Below are 22,604 nucleotides of genomic sequence, written 5' to 3' on the forward strand. Positions count from 1 at the left end.
TTGGAAATTGGTATTAGTGATTATTATATAATTATAATTTCAATCGATCATCACAGATTAGGTTTTCGTAGATTTTTCCAATCTCACAGATGAATAATTTAATTAAAATCGAGCTTGGGCATTGTAAGCTGTAATAATAGTTGATAGATGTCACTGAATTTCATATTTGATTTCAGTCTGGTGCATATTAAAAAGATAAGAGAAAAATAAAAAGCTACCAGTTAACCAATTAAGTTCTTAAGTTAGCTGAATTTCAGTAGATTACCACAACACAAACTAACCCTCCAGATTGGTAATCTTAATACGATATGAAGAAATTTGGATGCGATTGGTTGTGAGACTTTGATATGTAATTAAAGTAATTATTTATTCCCAGAATCCCAGTGCTGTAACATAGATTTGTTTTCACCCTTTAAACAGTTTTATCCTACTTCCCAATTAGCATTTATAATAAATAAATCATAAATACAGTTGCTCATGTTTCAGGAATTGATTTGCTAAGCGAATGCTTCTTTCATAGGCAATGTATAAAATACAACACAACGCCAAACAAAATACAAAATTTATAAACATAGTTTTGGGATAACAAAATAATTTATTCTTACGATCATTTTAAACAAATAAAAATAAATGCAAACTCATCTCGAAAGCAAGATCTAACAATTAAGAAAGAACTCATAACTAAACAACATTAATATTTCACGGACATTGAGATTGAATCACTCCAAACTACCCTTTTTTTATCAAAATGATGCGCGATGACAATGCGTTCTACCCTGCGCAAAAGGACTATTGTCTTTGTTACGCCTTTGTTAACGATTTCCAAACGTGGCCATCTGAAAGTTTCAATTTTGACATATTTCGTGGGTGTGTCATCTATCCTAAAAACGTCATCGTGACATATTTTGTTAGTGTGTTATCTATCCTAAAAACGTCACTGTTAACGCTTCATAAAAAAAATATTCAAGTACTACCACGTCATATTTACTATGTCATGCTCAGACATCGTTATCTGTTCAATTTTCCGTATTGTATGTTTACGTTTTTGCGACGCTAAAGATCAAAGGCCTGTCTGTATGTTACCCATTATTCTGCGAAATAATAGAGAGGCGCGTCTCTTTGCCAACTGATACCATAGAATTATCTAAATACAATTCTGTAATACACACAGAAAAGCAGACGAAAACAAACGTCAATCTGAAAACCTTGATTGCGTTTATACACACAGTCCCACGAAAACTACGCACGTACTATTATTAAGCTTAATAATAATGAGATGCATTCAAAACATTTGCATTGAACCGTAATTGCAGGTGATTGCAGTCTCGATAATTTCGAAATATAAAGTTTTTACCGGTGAGCTTTTTTTAACTTCGGCAACATACAACACAAAAAACTCTTGGCGTTAATATTCGTTTACGCAACCGCTTTGCGAAGAATTTTCATTAAAAAAACGGTCATAATTATATTTGCGAGTTTTTTGTAACGGGACGTGCCCCCAAAGTTTTTATACGTGTGTGTGTTGAAAACAATACGTCATTGGCTTGTGATATAATATGCAATGTACGCAGATATATGTATATAATTATACTGCATTAAAAAACTTGTTTAATGCTCGCAAAAAATGCGAATAATAAATCAAATATTGAATTATTTGCATAGGTTTTAAATGCGTAGTTAGATAGAAAATTAACTTAATCCTCAATTTTATTAAAGTCTTAGATCTTTTCTACAAAAATACGCTCAAGTAAATACTTAAGCGAGCTACATATTTTTTTAACATGTGCAACAAAAATGTAATTGAAGAACGGAATAATGTATTTAATTTTTGGTACATGATCTAGTGAATTACTTAATAAACCGGTAAGAGTGCAGCAAAATATATTATTACGTATCAGAGATTCTCAAATTTTTGCAGCAAAAATAAATACTTGGCATTAAAAAGTAGCTAAAAGAGTTAACCTTATTATTTTTTTTTTATTAAAAAATCATTATTTTATGATTGGATAAATATAACACTTATATATTGTGTTGTGTTTGTGCTACAATAATAAAACTTCTAATAACTTTGAATAACATTATTAACCCTTTTTAAGTATCTACATTCCAACTCAAAATAAAAACTTCTACTTAATTTTTACTAAAATTCTTCATGTAACATGGCAAGCCCAATGCGTTACAACGAATTAATTAATCACCGATTATACCACTGGAAAAATAAGAAGAGGAAGGGAAAGGGCTTTAAATGTTTTCTTTGGTATATTAATCATTTACAGTTTAATAAATATTATATGACTTTTTATAGTCAGATTTACAAATAAATATTTTTTACTTTTACTGAACATACATTGAACCACAAACAAAAACATCATAGATTTCCTTATTATGGTAATTTAACGCATACAAAAACTCGAATTAAAAACTCACTATATTTAAAAAATATATATACATTTCTTATGATAATAGTATAAAACATCATTATATCTATATAGTTGTACATAATTATACAAAATATGCTTTGACGTGTTATTATTTTAAAGCATTTTTAAAAAAAATTACGATAAAGTCAATATACATACATATAAGAAAGCCAATGTGAAAAAAAATAGTTTATGGCAAATTACAGCTTTGTACTTAATCGAAAAGTTTATGGAAAGCTTGAAGCTAGTGTTCTCATTATCTACAATATATATGAATATCTAATCAAATTTATATGGAAAGGATAGGTTTATGGATCATTATAGGCTTTTATATTTTATCGTAAAAAAATGTTTATATTTTCTTTAACAAGCTCAATTAATTTATCGTAATTTATACTGTACGTGACTGAAGGCATCGAACTGCATATTCATACTGTACATCTTGACAAGTTCACTCAGTTTCTGTCAAACATTATCGTCGATAATGTATGACAGAACGGATATATTACGCTAGATAATAATATTTGTTATAATGGGAACGAGGTTTTAGATATACAGAAGAGTTAATTAATTAACTTAAATACTCAAATTGATCTACGTACACAGGAAAAGAATTGAAGAAATGTCGAGCCTTGAGAATGATTCATCTCGATAATTAAATCATCTCACAACCTTTGCCTGCTTTCGGTTTTGTTCCTCAATGCGGTCTATCTGGTTTCGTTCCCTTTTAGCGTCCGCACCTTAACCGCTTTAAATGAATCTAAACAACTGTAAATGGAAGTGAGTAAGTTTTTTGCTAACCGACTAAACTCGTCCAAGCTGGACGCACTGAGTGTTACAATTTTTTTAGAGTGGCGCCCAAGAATCTGACCGCGGCGCCGATGGCATGCCAACGACCAACGTATCTTTGATCGCCATGTCCAATTTCATTGCGCTAATAAAACATACAACAAGACCATGGTACGAGGGTTGATCTCATGTCGCTGCGCCGCAGATTTTATTTTTATAAAAAAAAAACAATTTATCATTTAAAGTTTGCAATCCATCATCGAATTCCACGAGGAGAACCTCGTCATAAATTATGCATAACACAACTAAACGAAACCCTTATCTTGTGCGCTCATGTAATACAGTGTTGCATAACTGTCGTTTTTTACTGCCAAAGCTCGAGTATTTTCTCACACATGTTATTTGCAAATAAACATACAAGTGCATTTCGAACGGCCATTCGGCAGTAACGATACTGCGGTACAGATTTATGCGTTTCAGAATTTTATGAACAGATTCTCGATAACTGTGAGTCAAATCTGAAATTAGGAGGAACTCATTTTACGCATCATACAAACCACTTCCCAATTCACGCCTTTTTGATGTTAAACGAGCAAAGAATGTTGAAAGAGGAAAGAACACAATTTTTTTTAAATACGACGTTCAAGTGGAAAATTTTCGAATGACTCAATACTTAGGGTGTTTAGTACCTTTGTGCAAAACTCTCAAATTTAGAATGTATTTATTAGCTGTGAATTTGCAAAATTAAAAAAAATATGGAAGCTTTTTCTACGAATATGTGAATTGATTTGTGCTTTAAACTCGTAAGTCTGACGCAACGCCCTTAAAATAAATAAAAATATGGTTATTTACTATTAATATCTTGTATCATAAACAGTTTCCTTAATAACCTAATAGTTATCACAAACTGGTCAAAATAATTTTAAAGTGAAACGCAATGCAGCGTAAGTCACGAGAAAAACAATTTGGAATTGTCAGAGTACCGTATTTTAATGCCGATGAGGTGTGACTTTGCCGAAAAAATCCGGAGGAAAAATCGCCGCAAAAGCTTATAACAGTTTATTTATATTAAGCATATGGAAATGTAGCTACCGTTATTATGTGGTGAAATTTACAGTGGATAAGTATTCTTTATAACTGCAGATGAGGATGTTGGTGAGCCAATTGCATCGCATCTTAAACACATCCACGAAATATGTTTACGCTCTAAAAGGAATTATTTACAGATATTTAAACAAATATTAGTAATTTAATTATTAGTAAAATTAAAATTTGCACTCCTTTCTAAAAATATTATTAAAAACACACAATAGTAACTTTTTAAACGAATGCATTTACTTCAAGTTGAGATCAAATTAACAACAATATTTTTTTTCCTAAACTAAATTTTTCCTTAATGAAAATGCCATATTTTGCTATTAAATAGATATTTTCCAATGAGGAAATACTGAGAGTTAATTGTTAGCGCAATTTATAAAATTGCAATGTTTTATATAATATATTTATACAATATTTTTTCAACAAATACTATTTGATAAAGATAGTTCAAAGGTGATTATTTGCATATTTCACTTAAACTTTGATATTCAATAGGATTTTTTTGTAAATTATACTTATAAATTAAAAATGAACGTCAGAATATTCGCCCTCCGTGGTTTGCTTCAATTATAATTACCACTTAATTATTTATTTTTTCCAAAATCTAGCTAGTTGTTGAAATTTACAAAGTAGTGGTCTTTAATATATTAGAGACAATCGGATATTTTTTTCCACTTATACGTCAGTATTAAAATAACGAACTCAGTAGTAATCCATGAGTTAAGAAAAGTTAATCATAATTATAACATACTGATAATTTCGTTCTCCAATACACATTCAGATTTAAACCAACGATATATTTCATATACTGAAAACCCTGATCTTCTGACTTCCGATTGCAACCGATGATTAAAAAATCTGTTCCAAATTGGTATGAACACCTGTCAAGAAACAAGACGTTGTGCAAGACGTTGTGTGACGCAAGGCTGGCGATTATGTCAGGATTGGAGGAGAGTCAGAGGCACAATGCACTTGGCTTTCGAGAGAGAGGTTGGTGCCTTCGACTTCCAATTAGCTGTCGATCGGGCGCATATTTATTGCGAAGCGAGCTGCCGCTAATGCCCGACAGGAATGTGCGTGTGTACCACTAACTAAAGGGCATCAACACACGCCAAAGTACCAGGAAAAAACAACCTATATATTTTTTATTTTGTCACGCGACACACCGGAGTATGGCACCATAACACAAACAAATTTTATTAATCGTTTAATGATTCAATGTTTGTTATTATTAACTGTAGGAAGGACAAAAACACATTTTGGTTTTTCACATATACAGCTCAATTATTTTTAAAACTTTGTAGTGTTGCTTACAGAGACAATAGACCTTACGTTTTTTATGATTACTTGTTATTTTAGAGGAGTGAGATTTTCATAGCGTTAACAGTATAACAGAATAGTGGGAGCAAAAGTTATCTTAGCCAATTAACAATGCAATTTACAAGTCTTCATTGACCTATCATCCAGTGTAATGTTGGTTTCACAATATAATAAGCACCAGTTAAGTATGTCGGCGCTACTAGGTGATTTAATAAATGGACATTGATCCGGTTAGTACAACTCTTCGATCGACATTTAAATATGTTATAATTTATAAGCTTTTTAGGATTCCATATTTTTAAAAACTCATTTTATGTATATTTTAAATGGATGAAAATTGCTTTTTTAATTATAATAGTAAAGATGAGTTAACATAAATATATATTAATTCAATACAATTATTATATCAGGTACTAAAATCGATCACATACGGTCTTACTCTTTCACTGCAAAATAAATATATTACCTGGTTACATAAATGTAAAAAGTAAATAATATTTTCAAGTGAGTATAAAAACAGATGCTTGAAACTGACCGATTAATTAAATATTCAATATTGTATTTACCTAATATCAAATAATAAAATGTTGCTAGCTTGGTAAAAAAATAATAATAATATGTAGTTATTGAGTAAATGTGCACATCTCCTTAGATAGTCACACAACTTTGAAATATAGATTCTCTCATATCAATGAAAAGTGTTGCTATTTAAACGAAAAGTAAAAAATGAGGTTGAAGATAAAAAGCGCTATAAGGAAAAAGTTCAAACATTTACTCGATCAATTATAATACATCCTCACAAAAAAATAGCAAAGTGTATAATAAATTAAAGACATAAAATGGCAATTTCACTGAAACATGCTTTCGGAAATCAACAGGTTTCTATAGCGAGCCCTGTATTTACGACAGAAAAACCTGTTGTTTAGTGTACTTTAAAAAAACAAAAAAAAAAAATACTATAAAGGTTATTTCTTCGATCAAAAATACAGGAAAATTAAAAATAATACTGTACGTTTAATATTATATATACATATGTATATAAAGTACATTTATATATAATTTCTCCATTGCAATTTTATGGGTTACGGTAATTTAGAATTTGTGGCAAACGTGACCGTATCGGGCTTACAATTGTAATATTCACAACAATAGGTGAAACATTAAAACGAAAGCGAACAAAAATGTTTTTCATAAACAACACTGTATTTTAGAAACATAGTTTTCTCCAGCATTAGTATTATTATATTTTATTTTTAATGACTCCGTAAAAAATATCCGTTAAAAGCATTAAAAAACGCCAGTGTGGCAGGATAATTGAAATTTATCTAATAAGATTCTATTTTAATTCTAGCAACTAGGGAAACACGCCAAAATTTTGGTCTTATGAAATATTTGGCAAAAGCATACCTATTAGCGTAAGCATCTTATTTACAAAATAATTTGGGAATTTAAATTAAACTAGCTTTATATTGAATTTAATTTATGGATTATATTAGTAGTAATAATGTGTTCAATGTTTAACTCTTGATAATGTCTTATTGCTTTTAATTATTTTTCAGAAGCAATGACGAAACAATTTGATGACCATATGGCTACAACGTAGAATTGGTACAATATATATGAACAATCAGTGAATCTTCTAATGTTGAAGTCACTGTCAGTAAGTATTATCTTTTTACAAAGAACATACTACATAAGTTTGATGAAACTGAATATCTTGAATTTGGCTATTTCTTAAGAGAAATGATTGCACAGAACAAAAATTGATTAAAAATCATGACGTATACACATTTTGCCAGATCGGAATTAAAAATTAGCCACTATCGATTGTTCCAGGTATGCAATCACATATTTATAATCAATTTAAAATGTCGTATATTAGAAAACATCCAAGAAACTACACATGTATATTGCGAGTCGTTACTCAATAATGGTTTTAATTTATTTTGCTGTAACCAAGCTTCTTCAGCCAAATAACCGACTGCATCACAAGCATTGTCGCGCGATCGTCGTGAAAGATAGTACCCTCAAATATCAATAGATAAAAAAATCCGTTTTAATAGCATTTATACGGTTTGATCGACATTAACCTCAATCTTCATACATACTAAGTATATATTACATGTTCACGTTTATTTTTATTTATTTAAGGAATAAGTGCATTAAATGGGAAGCAATGATAATGTTTATGTATTATAAAAGTAAAAACTCACTTTTTGGCCTCGGAGCCCGTCGACGGGAATTCAAAATTTGAAGATTTCATTACAAAGATTGTTTTATGATTATTTATCTAGTTTAATCAATGTATTCTCCTAATCCTCAACACATTATGTATATATTTAGTTTTGATATTTATAACACACCTAGTTAATTTGCAATCCGATTATTTATATTCAATCAAATGAATTAATGGAAATTATTGTCGCGTAGCAAAATTTTATTATTGAATATAATAATTATTTAAAACTGTTGTCATGGTACTGTCGGCCATCTTGTTTTATATTTGAATGCTTATTTTTCATTGGTCGAAACAACAGAATGAATTACCGGCGGCTCGAAAATCAATCGGAACAAATTAAATTTTTATTTTTATTATTATATTTAAATATATTTCTTTTGTTTACATGAATTAAATATATATTTTTGAAATTACATGAGCAATGTTAAATTTAATTCAACAAGCAATAAATTTTACTAATATGAGCAAAATTCCAAGTAATTTATTATAAATATAGATGATAATTCTTGGAAATAAGTATATTATTACTGTCCATCACCCACAATAAAATTTAACGAAGCCAACATTGTAACTAAATAGATGTAATCATTATATTGAATTGTTTTCCTGTCTTATTGCCGCATTAATGTAGCGCACAAGCGATTAGCGTCATTATCGCAATGATTTAATTCTAAATAAAGAAATAACACATATATTCAATTACGAATTACGCTAGACAGCCCTGACATGTCACGATTGCAATTTATGGTCGCATCTTCGTATAACTTCATTGGCTTCATTTCTAGACAGCCGTAATAATGAAAATAAAAAGGATTTTTACTAATATAACAGTGATTACCTCCTCAAATGCGGCCTCAAATTCGACAAGGTTGACAAACAGTCCTTATATGTTGCCCTACAATATTAAGGCCGTCAACAATCCACTAAAGGGCGTTCGAAAACAACAAAAATATAACATAGTAATAATCAAAAAGGGGGGGAGATAAATTGCGCGTTAAAGCGTCGGTTATGGCCGCTACGTCTGCCGTTTGATCCAGATGTAACCTGTTGCGTTGGCGCCACTGTAATGTAGCGGCAAACGATAAAGCGATACGAATGCGTCATTTGAGTCGTTTTTTTCTCTTTAATCCGCCCACGGCCATTATACACCCCCCTGCGGGCTCCGGCTTTTACTTTCAATCAAGGGGATAAGAACGATAATTTTTATTTTTTGTTGCGATCGTAATTTCTCTTGCGTGAAAGTGAGATTTACAAAGACGTTAATGTTGTAGGCAGTACGAGGAAAACTCGAGAAAAAAACATCATTACTGGCGCTTGTCTGTATGATTATGAAATAAATTATGCATGCTGAATACGATTAGTCCAGTCCTAGAATTCTGGGAAGTGAGGCTCTTCAAAGTCATTCGTTCCAAGTAAAAAAATTAAACATAACTAGTTTGCTCGAATATGAAGAAAGAGAGAGGTAAGACAGGAGAACATATTTTAACTCACAGAAAAATATTGGGTAAAATTTTCTCTCATTAAAAACAACTGTTTAATAACAGACTATACTATTAGAACGAGAAACGATTGTCTACAATCATTCTTGATATTTTCCAAATAAATTAGCTAAAATAAAATAGTGCATATAGTAAAACCGCAATAATTTTAAACTTGCGAGAACAAATGAATTCTATTAATACATATATGGTTTTAATTTTATAGCAATACATTATATAAGCCACTGTTAGGGGCCAATATAGTTAATAACTCTAGAGCTACGTTGGCAATACCGAGGTGGAGCGGCAGCGTTGCTATTACTCGATTAGCGACTCGGCATTTTTACTGGTCCCTAATCATATTTTTGTTGTAAAAATCTCTTTTCAACATAATAGACGTTATCCTAAAATGTTACAACGGAACTAACTCCTAAGTAAATAGTGAGACACCAGACTGAAATCAAAGTCTGTAAATCAGTGATATATGTTTTATTAATTGTAAACTATTATTACAGCTTACAATCGATATATGTCACTATGGGAGGAGGAATCGGCTGGATCGATCGATTTATTAAATGAGTAGACTTTTGTATTGGATCTGACTTCACTCTCTCTCTCTTCGAGTTCAAGTTCAAATCTTCCTCTCGTCTCTTTATTTCTTTCCTTTATATGTAATAAAGTTTGTGGTTTTATCATGTGATAATGTTGCACGATTAGTTATCATATGTTACAATTGTCTTTTAAAGGTCAAGTTTACATGATCTTAAAACAATTATGATAGATTTACTTAATATATACAAACGTTCATATGACACAATTCGTGTGGTTAACCATATATAAGAATCATCTGATACAAAAATCAATTGTTCATATTTTTAGAAAACATACATTATGAATCACAATGCAAGATTTTATCCAAATTATTTATGACGGTATTTATTCGTGAAATTAGAGAAATATAGGAAATTCTAATTTGTAAAGATCTATCAGAATTAAAAGTATATAATAATCACTAATTCCAAACTCTCACATATGATAGAAATCGAAAAACATTAAGGACCATATAAGATTCAAACCCAGGTCTTTCAGGTATTAGTCACCGACTTAAACCACTGTTCTACCGTGTTATTATAATAACTACTTAATCTTAAAAACATATGTAGCGATTTATCATCCCTCTTTACTATTGCAATACTTTATCATAAACAACCTTTTTTTGTTAGGAGTAAAAATTAGTATTTCCTTGAGAGCTTTCATTCTAGAACAAGCAACATATAGTAGATGTTGGAAAAATCAAGGTGATCCAAATTTACTCTAGCAATTAAAAAGAGTATCGCTGAGATTTATTTATGGTCATTGCGAAAGCAAGTCTTACAGGAAATTGCTTTTAAAGTTAAAAGGCACATCGGTTGATATTTTCGCATTAGTACAGCCAAGTTAATATTAACATTTAGTAGCACTGTGTTAACACTCAGCTGAGTGTTAACACAGTGCTACCACTGCTTATTTCCAAAAACAAATTGTGTTAAAATAAATCCGGTGTTTACTATCTATCACTATTAAACACTAATTGTTATTTTTGTTAAGTTATCTTAATGAACAAGTTGCTAGCTAAAACAATGTAGAATATCTTTATGTACATATATACATACATCATGTGAGTTTTATATACAATACATAAAGATTTTATATATTTGTACAATAAAAAATTACGAATTGATGTTTTTATATTTATATTTTTTTCAATAGACTTTCACATTAGATAGAAAACATAAACACAATAAAAAGATTGAATGATTGAAAGATTTTGCTTGAAAATTATTATTTGAGTCGGAATTTAAAATAAGAACGAATTATGTCGATTTTTGTGTACTGTTTATAAATCTATCTAAGGTTTAGGTTAAAATCACTAGTATACACAAGTTATACTTTTTCTATTGAAAAACATAATCATAATTGCCGGATTGATCAATTGAACCACACAAAAGATAAATTAAATTAGCAGATCGAAAAGCTTTTAACCAAATATATATTACAGGCATGAGATTAAATCATAATTTCCATCATGATAAAGCCAGTTTTTGCATGTGATATACAAAGACGGGTTGTAAAAAGAGATTTCTTTGTTAAAATGAGACACCACCATGAGAAAACCTTTTTGTATATTAAGTCAAAGTATCCGACATGAATCATAAAATTTAAAAGTATCCACTACAAATACATTGAGCGGCTAACGGAAATCTATTTAAAAAAAACTATCGTATTCAATTGGCCGTTCCACTGAAAGAGGCGGATAACAAAATTTTATGTAAAGGGTGACATGGGACGCTCAAAGACTTTTTTTGACATTTATACTTGAACATCCACTTCGGAGCTTAAGGCGTCAGAACTACCGCTTCTCTCTTCGCATCCCCTGGTCCAGCTCGACGTCGCACAAACGAAAAGAAAAACTTAACCAACACTAATATATCAATCATACAATTACGTGACGATCTTAAATTATGTACATACATTAAAAAACAGCAAACTTTTTACTATCAATAAATTTATATTCTATTTTTTATATCGGACGATGGTATTTTCTTATTAAAGTGTAGTCTTTTAAATGTTTTTAAGATTTTCAATAAAACTCATAACTATATGTTAAAAATATAAAGAAAATTTTGATATAAATAAATGTGCTAGCGAGATTTTTTATATTCTCTCGTGACACTTTGCCATTATTTGATTAAGCAAAACGTTTCTAAGAAATTAAATTACTTAATAGATGTACTTAGCACAGCTAAGATAACTACCCGTCTGGGTGCTTCTCGAACACTTTGACCGGGTTATCTTTTATCTCCTACTTGTCCAAGTCTAAAAAAATCGAGAGGAGATAACAAGGACAACGAACAGTGGGTCCCCGTTTAATCAGGATGGAGATTCAGACACAATCTCGTCTCCAATGCCAGGATGCAACAATTTGGAGGAACGATTCAATTTCGTCATAGCACGTGGGTATCACGCTGCAAGCGTGCACAGTGATAATTTTGTTAAATGATGATTGTATTAAATCGAACGTTGTATATTTTGTACAGAGGTCGCTGCACGCGCCCAAAAAAAACATAATAAATTACCATCGCAAATGAGAACATATTGTCGATTTTGCCCTGGCTCAAGGGCGACTCTTGTGTGACATTCGAATAGATCAGTGTTATGGCAATGCTTATGAATACAATGGGGAAGCAGTAAATCGCGCAGAATTCATGTGCGACGTAAAACTGGAACACACCTTCGTCGGGCCGATTGTGTTTGCTCTGAGGTGGCCAAGCCCATTTCGAACGTTTGAAGGTCTCATATGTACTTTTTTATGAGTATGGTAGCAGATTTTCGGAGATATTCAGAGAATTCGGTAACTACATAAAGAGGAGGACCGCCAAAAGAAACCGTCTGATGCTTGTCTACCGCGGTTTTTTAGAGCACGTTTTTTGCATAACTAAATTTAGAACGTTTCAAGGTTTTTTAGTGACTAGTGAAAAAAATATTTAATAATAGTATTAAAACTGAATACGTTATAAAAAAATAAGTATATTCATAAACGGTTCTTCGCATTGAACTAAAAAGGAATTACTAAACTTTTTAAACCCTTAGAAAAAATAGAAATACGCAGCTTAAAACAAGAATAATATAAAAAAAATAGTTGCGATTGTTGTTTGTGTGACAAGAATTTAAAACTAATTTAATAAAAAAATATTAATATTTATATAAAAAACAAGAATATTTATCAGAATTCAGGATTAGTGGTTGTTATACATATATGTTTGTTCCATACTTAAAACCTAAAATAACATATGTTAACAGGCATAAACATAATTTCTTGATATTTAGATATTTACAAATGTATCAAAGCTTTAAAGTGTACAATGTAGATAATAATTGAAATCTTAATTAATAGATAGATATGTTATTACGTGTATTTCGTTTTTAATAAAAACTATAAATTAATTATTTCAGCAATATATTTTATGCAATGTTAGGTCAAGTAATTAAAAGACTTTTTAATTAATAGTTAGCTTAATAAAATATTTCATCCATAGATTAATACAAATAAATATAACAACCTTATTTTCTTTAACTGAAATATTTTTTGATGAAATAAAACAATATTGAACCTAAAACCGTAAATTAAATATTTGGCTTCGATAAAACTGCAGTTTATATATGATTTATTGTTTTCGAGTAATGCGAGTGTTGATTTGAAATGGTACACGAAACTTTAATGAATATTAGGTTATAAAAATATATTCTTATTGATGAGAGTCGTATCAATGGCACTTCTTATTAAAATTTCGACCCTGACGCTACCAAAAGAGAAATTGAATATAGACTATTTCAGACTTTTTCTGACCTTCTTAACTTATTCACAAAAATAAACGTCTCGAACTTTTATCTATCATTTATATTTTTAACTAAATTCCAACAACGAAGAAAATTTTCATAAATGATATTTGATAATTGGAATGCAAAAAAGGTAGATCCTTAAAAATATTGCTTTATCATAAAAAACAAATACTGTGACGTTATAAAATACAAGTATCCAATATCTATATTTACGATCCAGATAATAATAATTACAATAAAAACATAAATATTTTTAACATAACCCGACAATGAATAATAAAAGCTTATGTATAGTGTTATTACAACGAAAGATTAGATAAAAAGCTATCTGAAGGGCCTGAATCGAACTTTTATTTAATTCTAAAATAAAAATCTATGTCCTTAAATTACAGATAAAAGAAAAACGTCATAAATCCTTCTATATAAAAATTCAAATGCTCTCTTTGAATAATTCAAACAATCGTTTATTCAAATTATTCAAATCGATTTGACTTAACTTAATGATAAAACGTCACTTCCGGTGAAAGAACGCGTTTTATAAATGTGAAATAATAGTGTGTATCTAAAAATAAATCATGATAAAATGTCATGCTGGAGTTTTCAATGGGAGGCCATATAAATAATCTTAATTGTATCGACTATCTCGAATTAAAAACCGACTGTAAAAAACTACGAAGACATCAAAAATAAACCATGGACAAAATTAAAATATGTTTTATGTATAATAAAAATAAATTAAAATGCACTCACCTTATAGTGAAAATAAACAATATCTTCTCCCTTCTTAATTATATAATTTAAGACTAATATATATATATATTTGACTATTCTACTTGCTATTATAATGGTATATTTATAATAAATTGAGTAAATCGATATGAATGTGTTTTAATTTATAAAAAAAAACTAAAATAATAGACAAGTGTGTGGTAATGAGATATTTTAAGATTCGTTAGTCGATCAGTGTTTGAGCCACTACCAGCGTGAGCTGAAACGCGAAACCGACTGGCGTGAATCACACTGTGAAATGCAACCAAACCAAAATAGTCAGTACCGCAGTGTTGCCAACGCGACGCGCATTTCCCCGACAAGTTCTACTTTAAAAAAATAACTTTTACTGATACCAATAGAGTACAGTCTATGTATGATATACTATATAATATTTAATTTTAAATTGTAAAAAAATATTATGTTACTATATATATTTTCCCTTCTCTGTGGGAATTTTTATTATGATGGCCCCACTAGACTCGGCTGTCGTATACTCGGCGACGCATGTTGAATGCTTAATTACTCAGAGGTTGTGATTCGCTTCTAAATATTTATTATTTATATTGCTGCGATTTTATCAATGCGGTTGTTTTAAGAATTATGATGTCCGATATTTTTAGTGGTTAGATTAACGTTTGAGTTCAATCATTTCAATCATCAACCAAAACCTCTTTCCTGTTTTATGTATGTATAATAAACATATTTTCACATAACAGCTAATAATTTTCTTAATTTATACTGCGAAAAAATGATACGATATAATACTTATTTTATACAATAGATACATTTAATAAATAAATTAATGTAATAAACTAAACTTTGTCATAAATTGATGAAGCATAACGGTGCCACTAATTATATGTTTTATATATAATCTGAGGTAAATATTTTTAGCTTCCAGGTTCACTCTATAACAAAATGTTTCAATGATGTTTCGAGGTTTGCTTCTAATTAAAACTATCGGTGACTCAGCATTCATAGATAAGCCATAAAATAATTTGTTATTTCTATGAACTAGTGAAGATCGATATTACCAGTGATCTGACAGACCGTATGGTACAAATGTTAAAAAAATATTCTCCCCTAAGATGTGATCAAGGAGACGTCATTCTGGTCTCAAGCCTATAAATAACTATGCTACATAAAAGTTCGTTATAATTAATAAAATAGTTAATAATACACTCGTGTGTTTACCCCGTTGTAACGCATTGGGCTAGCGCCTGTCTTGTTGCTAAAAAGGCTTACAATAAATTCATTTAATTTAATCTATCATTTTATAAATATATATGACGCTTCAAAATCACTTGGATAATGTAATTTTAATATGTGTACAGAGTACAGACTACTACTTAGATTCTTCAAGGTTTTTTGAGAGAAACATAGATATGATCTTAGTGTCATTATCTTTTTTATTATAAACACAACCATCGCCGCTTTGACGTAGCTTTAAACGTGAGTTATGCAAATATTATTCATATAATTGTTATACATATAAACAAATTGTTCATATATTTAAAAACACATAAAAAACATTTTTGATGAAAAAATACATTTCGTTGATTTTTTTGCAAACGTATTTTAGCACGCGCGTCGAAGGTTTCCTACACGTTCGGTCAAGAATGTGCGATGGGGGCTCGCCACTCGACGACTGCTGATTGGCGGAGTGCGGCGAGCCTCCAGCGTTACTGCACTCCTGGTTTGCGGCGCCATCACGCGAAACTTGTGCCTCATAATTTTGTATGATAATAATACTGATAAATCGCCCCCATGTATATAAATATATATAAAGAGAGTTGCATATAGATTTTAGGCACCTATACAAAATCTTGATCGGGCGCTTTTTCTAAAATTCGTGAATGACAATAATCTAATAACAGATAAGCTATAACGATATCAATTGTCATGCTGGTGTTCGAGAAACAACAAGCAGACATTTATCAATGTAGAAGCTTGGAAAGACTTTAGAATTATTACTAACACTATGATTTTTATGGCCACTGAGTCATTATGGCTGATCACTTTTAAGATAAACGTCCTTAAAAGTCAAATAATTGCATGCAAATGTCATAGAAATGCTTGCATAATACACAGACAGAATGAGTAAATCTCTCATTTGACCAAACCAATCCTAATAAATCGGCACGTAATTTATTGAAAAGTACTAAAGATCAAACATATAAAAAATAATATAATCAGATACAGATTTAGAATCAGACTATAATATTTTGACATACAATAATGTATTGTTGAATGTTTTAAGAAAGAAAAACATTTTATTATAAATAAAATGCATGAAGCAATATCAAAGAATCGAGTGTTTCGATGTTCACTGTTCATTAAATTTGCCATCTAAGCAACTGCTCTTGAAAAAGTCCATCAAGCTTGTTTTGACTTATTGCCTTCTGCCTACTCGATTAATGATTTATAAAATCATACAATACATATAATATTATTTAATAAACGCAAAAACGTGTTAACTGAAATAAGTATAGTTTATATGTAATCAAACATTTAAAAAAGCATCACATAGCTAATCAATGACGAGCACTCTCCAAGCAACCAATGTCGACCACGGTGCCTACTCCCAGATAATCAACGACGACCACAGCGAAGACTCTCAAACCAGCGTTTAACTGGCTACAAAAGTTACACCACTCAGCCGCAATCTCGAAAAAATATTCACAATTCACTCGTGGCTAACTTCATCAGTAACCCACAGATTAGTGTTGTGGCAGTGCTCATTATCGCTCACACTGCAGCTAGACTTGTCTATGTTTATCTGTATGCGCTATTTACTTCTACTATACATCTCTAAATTCTTAAATATGACTGAACATTAAATTTAATGTAAGTAGAGATATATAACTTTCAATTGAATACATCAGATGACAGAACAGCTGTACCATATACTATATACATCAATCGTACTTGGCCCAAATGTGTTCAACGCACATTTCTGGGAAAGATACTTGCAATTTGTTTTGTACGCATCAAAAACATTTCAGAGGAAAATGAAAATCAATTTCTTGGGAACTACTATTGCTTGCAATGCTAAATTGTATCTATTTCACAAACATATTATCTGATATCTGACTGAAATATCTGTATATGTTGCGTAACTTAGACTCTTAAAAAATAATATTTTCTCGGAAGTATGACAAGGAAAATAATATTTATTTATTTAATTATATATAATGTATTGTTGATAATATAATAATATAGATATATAATATATTTTGTCTTTCAATGTATGCCGATGATACGGCGATAATGAGTAGCTCTTACGGTCTTAAGCCTATTTCAATAAAATTGCAAAAATCCTTAACTCTCTTAAGTAATTATTTCAAAAAGTGGAAAATAAAAATTAATCAGGACAAAACGGAGGCTATAATTTTTACAACTCGAAGACAACCTTTGCCCCCGACTATTATAAGCGAGCAGGGAAAGTGTATAGAATGGAAGGCGAGCGTTAAGTACCTCAGAATTCACCTGGACTCCAAGCTTAAATTTAATAAACATATAACCGAACTTAAATCTAAAGGGCTCGCAGCCATTGCGGCGTTAAAACCAATTTTTAATAGAAAAAGTGCGCTAAATACTAAAAATAAAATTCTATTATATAAGCAATTAATCAGACCGGCAATGACTTACGCCTGCCCAGTGTGGAGTAATACGTGTAATACTAACTTTTCTAAGCTACAAGTTGTTCAAAATAAAGCTATAAAAATAATTTATAATACACCTTTTTATACTAACCTCAAAAAACTTCATAATAAATATTTAATTCCAACTATTAAAGAACATGTTCACCACCATACTAATAATTATTATAAAAAAATACCGCGAAATCATACTAACCCGTTAATCTCAAGAATCGGTGATTACGACAAAAACAAACTCAAATTTAAATATAAACACAAAATGCCAAAGCACATCTTGCTCTGACGCATAAATTTTATCTATTAATTTAACAGCTCCAGGTCCACGAGTTTTATATTAAAAATATATATTTATAATTTAATTTTTTATTTATTTTTTTTTTTGTTAAAGGTGTTTATGTACTTTGACCTAAACTTAACGTATTTTATGTTCTTTTATTATTCTTATTTTTGTAATTCCTCTTAATTTAGCTAATCAATCGTAAATTGTGATAATGGTAATTAACCAGCAACCAATGAAATGTAAATATATATGTTTATAAAAATGTATTATTTAATTATGTAATAAACAAAAATAAAAAAAAAAAAAAAAAATAATATAGATCTTGTGGTAAACCATTTTTTTGGCTTTTACTAGTAATTAACGAAAAAGAATTATGATAATATTTATGTCGAATTCAATATCATTGCTTAATTTTATTTTATTATAAATAATTTTGTATGAATTTTGAGCTACAATAGTTTATAGAGTAGTTACTTCTATATCTATTTGCCTAATAGGGACACGGTCAATTGGGCGACGGCGATTGGGCGACGGTCAAATGGGCGATTCAAAATGGGCGACGGACAAATGGGCGATGGTCTTTTGGGCGATACAATAATAATGCATTACAAATAAATGTGATGCAAATCATGATCTTATAATTAATTAAATAATTAACATAAGTAATATTTTTAAGAAAAGAATTAAAAGATGAAAACATTATTCGGTCTAAACAAAATATAATATACCTACATAAGATATAGTATGTATATATTTACTTATCATTTGTGCTTATTTAATCTAAAAATATCACTTAAACAGTTTGATTTTTTTTATTTAAGAATTTAAGAGAGTTACCCGATATCATTAAACACTTAAAGCACATGGCTTAAGTCGGTAATTTTATTATAAATACCTACCTGATAAATGTTTATAGTGGACCCTTACGCGAATTTTTTTTATGTTTTGATCCTTGGAAACTACTGTGAGAACAAACGTTTGGAATTTCCAAAAATCGCATGTTTTACAGTTATCTATTTTAAATTAGATAGGATAGTTATATATAAATATAATAACACAGAACTAGCGCTGATAAGTGTTTATCGTGGATTTTGCCCTTTACGCGATTTTTATATGTTTTGAGACTTATAAATTACTGAGAGAACAAACTTTTGGAATTTCCAAAAATCGCATATTTTACCGTTATCTATTTTAAACTGGATAGGGTAGTTATATATAAATATAATAACCTAGAACTAGCGCTGATAAATGTTTATCGTGGATTTTGCCATTAACGCGAATTTTTTTTATGTTTTGCGCCTTGGAAATTAGTGTGAGAATAAGCTTTGGGAATTCACAAAAATCGCATATTTTTCAGTTATCTATTTAAAACTAGATAGGGTAGTTAAAATATAAATATAATAACCCATAACTAGCGCTCAGTATACTGAATTTTCACTGAAAACGTTCGCAAAAAGTTTCGTTGCGTCTTTGAAAATTATTTTTGTCGTGGTTTTAATACACTTTGTCACAGTGTCATTGTGTTTTTGGTAAAAAATTCAGTACAGCAAGAAAATAAGTATGTGTCTTTTTATTCACATGTGGGTTATATTTTATGTGTTATTTATAGATAATTGTTTTTTATAGATCGTTGTTGAGAGTGACTAATTTGAGTTACCACAGTTTATATTCTTCATAAATGGATAATTCAGACACATTAAGTCAAAAAGACAAGGAAAAATATTTTTGGAATGGATATCTTTATAAAAAGAATAGACCAAAGAATTTTTATAAAAGTTTTGAGGTACAATAGAAAAATATCATAGAATATTTTGTGGTATTGCATATAATTATAATATGAGTTAATAATTTAAAAATAAAATTGTTTTTCATTTAATATACATTTTCGTTTTATTGTGTATTTTATTAATATTCACAATAAAGCAAAGCGTGCAAGTTTTTTTTAATTTCTGTCGCCCATATGACCGTCGCCCAAATAACCATCGCCCAATTGACCGTCGCCCAATTGACCGGAATCGCCCATTTGTCCGTCGCCCAATTGTCGCGTACCAGCCTAATAAACTGCATTTGTTTTATTTTATACATTTACATTAAATTGTGACAATACTTTTTTTAACCTGAAACCTTGAAAAGATTCAGATTGAATCGAGCGTAATTTATTATTCATATATAAACTTATCCAAGACACCAACGCTGTGCATAAGAAATAGAAATTCCTCAATGTAATATCTACTGGTCTTCCTTCGACAATAACCAGCAAGCAATAGGCGCTATCTGATCTCATTCTCGTCACAGTTTAAACGATAAACATTTGATCCAAATACCGTCAAACGATGACGCATTCGATTCGCAGTATATATTTGCTCGTAGTAAAGCAAATAATTATATGCGCAATATTATGTCCGAGTACATAATAAATAAAAATATTTGCGATAAATGTCATAAGGTCAATAAAGAACATCAGCCTTTCGGCAAAATTGAACCTTTATCATCATGAGATAATTTACAAGAATGCTGATCTCGTAAAGCAACTTTATGAAGGTCAATTTATTCGAAACCGTTGAATCTGAACTAAATAAAAAAATGTATGTATTACTAAAATATGATAAAATAAAACTTCAACGCCTCTTGTCCTTGCAAACGTTTCCTATACTTGTTTTTCTTGATTTCGATTTGTTTTTTAAGAGATAATTACTGTTTACGATCTTTCATTGACTTTCTATAAGCCGAAATATATTTTTAATAATTTATTTTATGCAAATTGCATCATGCTAGTATTATTATTATTAGTAGGTGTGTTCCTACATATATTTAAAAGTACGTATACAAAAAATTAAATACTGCTTGTCATTCACGTTGCATAATTTTAAGTGCATAATATCTATCCATAGATATTTGATTCATTTTTGTAGTAAAATAAATATAATATATATAATTGTAGAGAAAAAAGTAGATATATCAAACATGTTGTATGCTAGATTAAAATAAAAATAAAATACTTTTACATACAAAAATCTACTTCAGTTTTGGGGCATTTACTAGATTTTTTTATAATTATAATATTTTTGATAATTATGATATATATTTACACAATGTACATATATAAGAATGCACATTAATTCGCCAATCGATTACGTCTTCGCTAATGGCCCACTTATAAGTCACGAGTCATTATAGAAAGGGTATGAAAGACGTTAGTAATACATTCTTAGAATAAGTAAATCTTGTAATAATAATAAAACTGGTTTAATATAGTCGTGCTGATATGGCATTGTTTACTTAAATAAACATGAAATAATAATAAAACCTCTTCTGTATAGTAATATTGTACAATGATATATTGAAAAAATATCCTGTAAAGCCCCAAAAATTAAGTAGATTTTGTATACAAAAGTATTTTAATATAATTTTAATTTGTCCACTTTTTTATATTTTATTTAGCGCCCTAGGCATAAACTAAGTTGCCCCCCCCCCCACACATTATCAACATGTTACATAATTACATACATAAAACATGATCTGATATATTATACATTAAAATATCATACACTAATTATCTTTCGAAAATAATTTTAAAAATATAGTAATTCAAGTTAACTAAAATATCTACATAGTAGTTGTTTATTGTGTTATATTTATTTAATAAAATTACGCATTTATGGCCTAAAAAACAGTGGCGTAAACAATTGTATAGTAACCACAGAACAAAGAATATAATAGTAGCTAACCAAAGTGAGCATATAAGAGCGATGAGGTGCAGAGAGTAAAATATATGGTTACTATAAAACTGTCACCGAGTCAATATACTATAAGGGGAGCTAAAAATATATTGTAACTCATTGCTATGGTAACGATTTCAGAAAATATTGCCGTGTCATCAGCATAGCAAATATTGCTAATTGTTTTCCTGCCGATTTTTATTCCATTTTGTCCCTTCTTGAATATGGTTTCGAAATATAGATTAAAAAGAGTAGAAGAAATAACACATCTCTGTCTGACACCTCTTTATTGGAATATTTTTGGTTTGATTTCCTTCAACACTGTTAATTGATTACAATACATATGTTTAAGAAGTCTTACATCTCTGTCATCTAGCCTGATAGCACTTTTTATAAAGTAGTGAGACGCCAGACTTAAAAGTCAGTAAATCGAGAGGTTAAAACAAAA

The 22,604-nt window shown here is 29.7% G+C and overlaps 1 protein-coding gene across 1 annotated transcript in view; it reads right to left on the bottom strand.

Annotated features, from left to right (window-relative positions):
• LOC148227463 (sialin) overlaps window positions 1-14,731 on the bottom strand; it is a 30,640-nt gene extending 15,909 nt beyond the window's left edge. Inside the window, exon 1 of the mRNA XM_088202540.1 lies at window positions 14,475-14,731. The gene's annotated coding sequence lies outside the window, so the exon portion shown is untranslated. The remainder of the gene's footprint in view (window positions 1-14,474) is intronic.
• Between the last annotated feature and the right edge of the window lie 7,873 nt (window positions 14,732-22,604).

Source organism: Plectrocnemia conspersa, unplaced genomic scaffold, assembly GCF_051122295.1.
Source record: "Plectrocnemia conspersa isolate PC_06_02 unplaced genomic scaffold, ASM5112229v1 ptg000013l, whole genome shotgun sequence".
NCBI lineage: Eukaryota > Metazoa > Arthropoda > Insecta > Trichoptera > Polycentropodidae > Plectrocnemia > Plectrocnemia conspersa.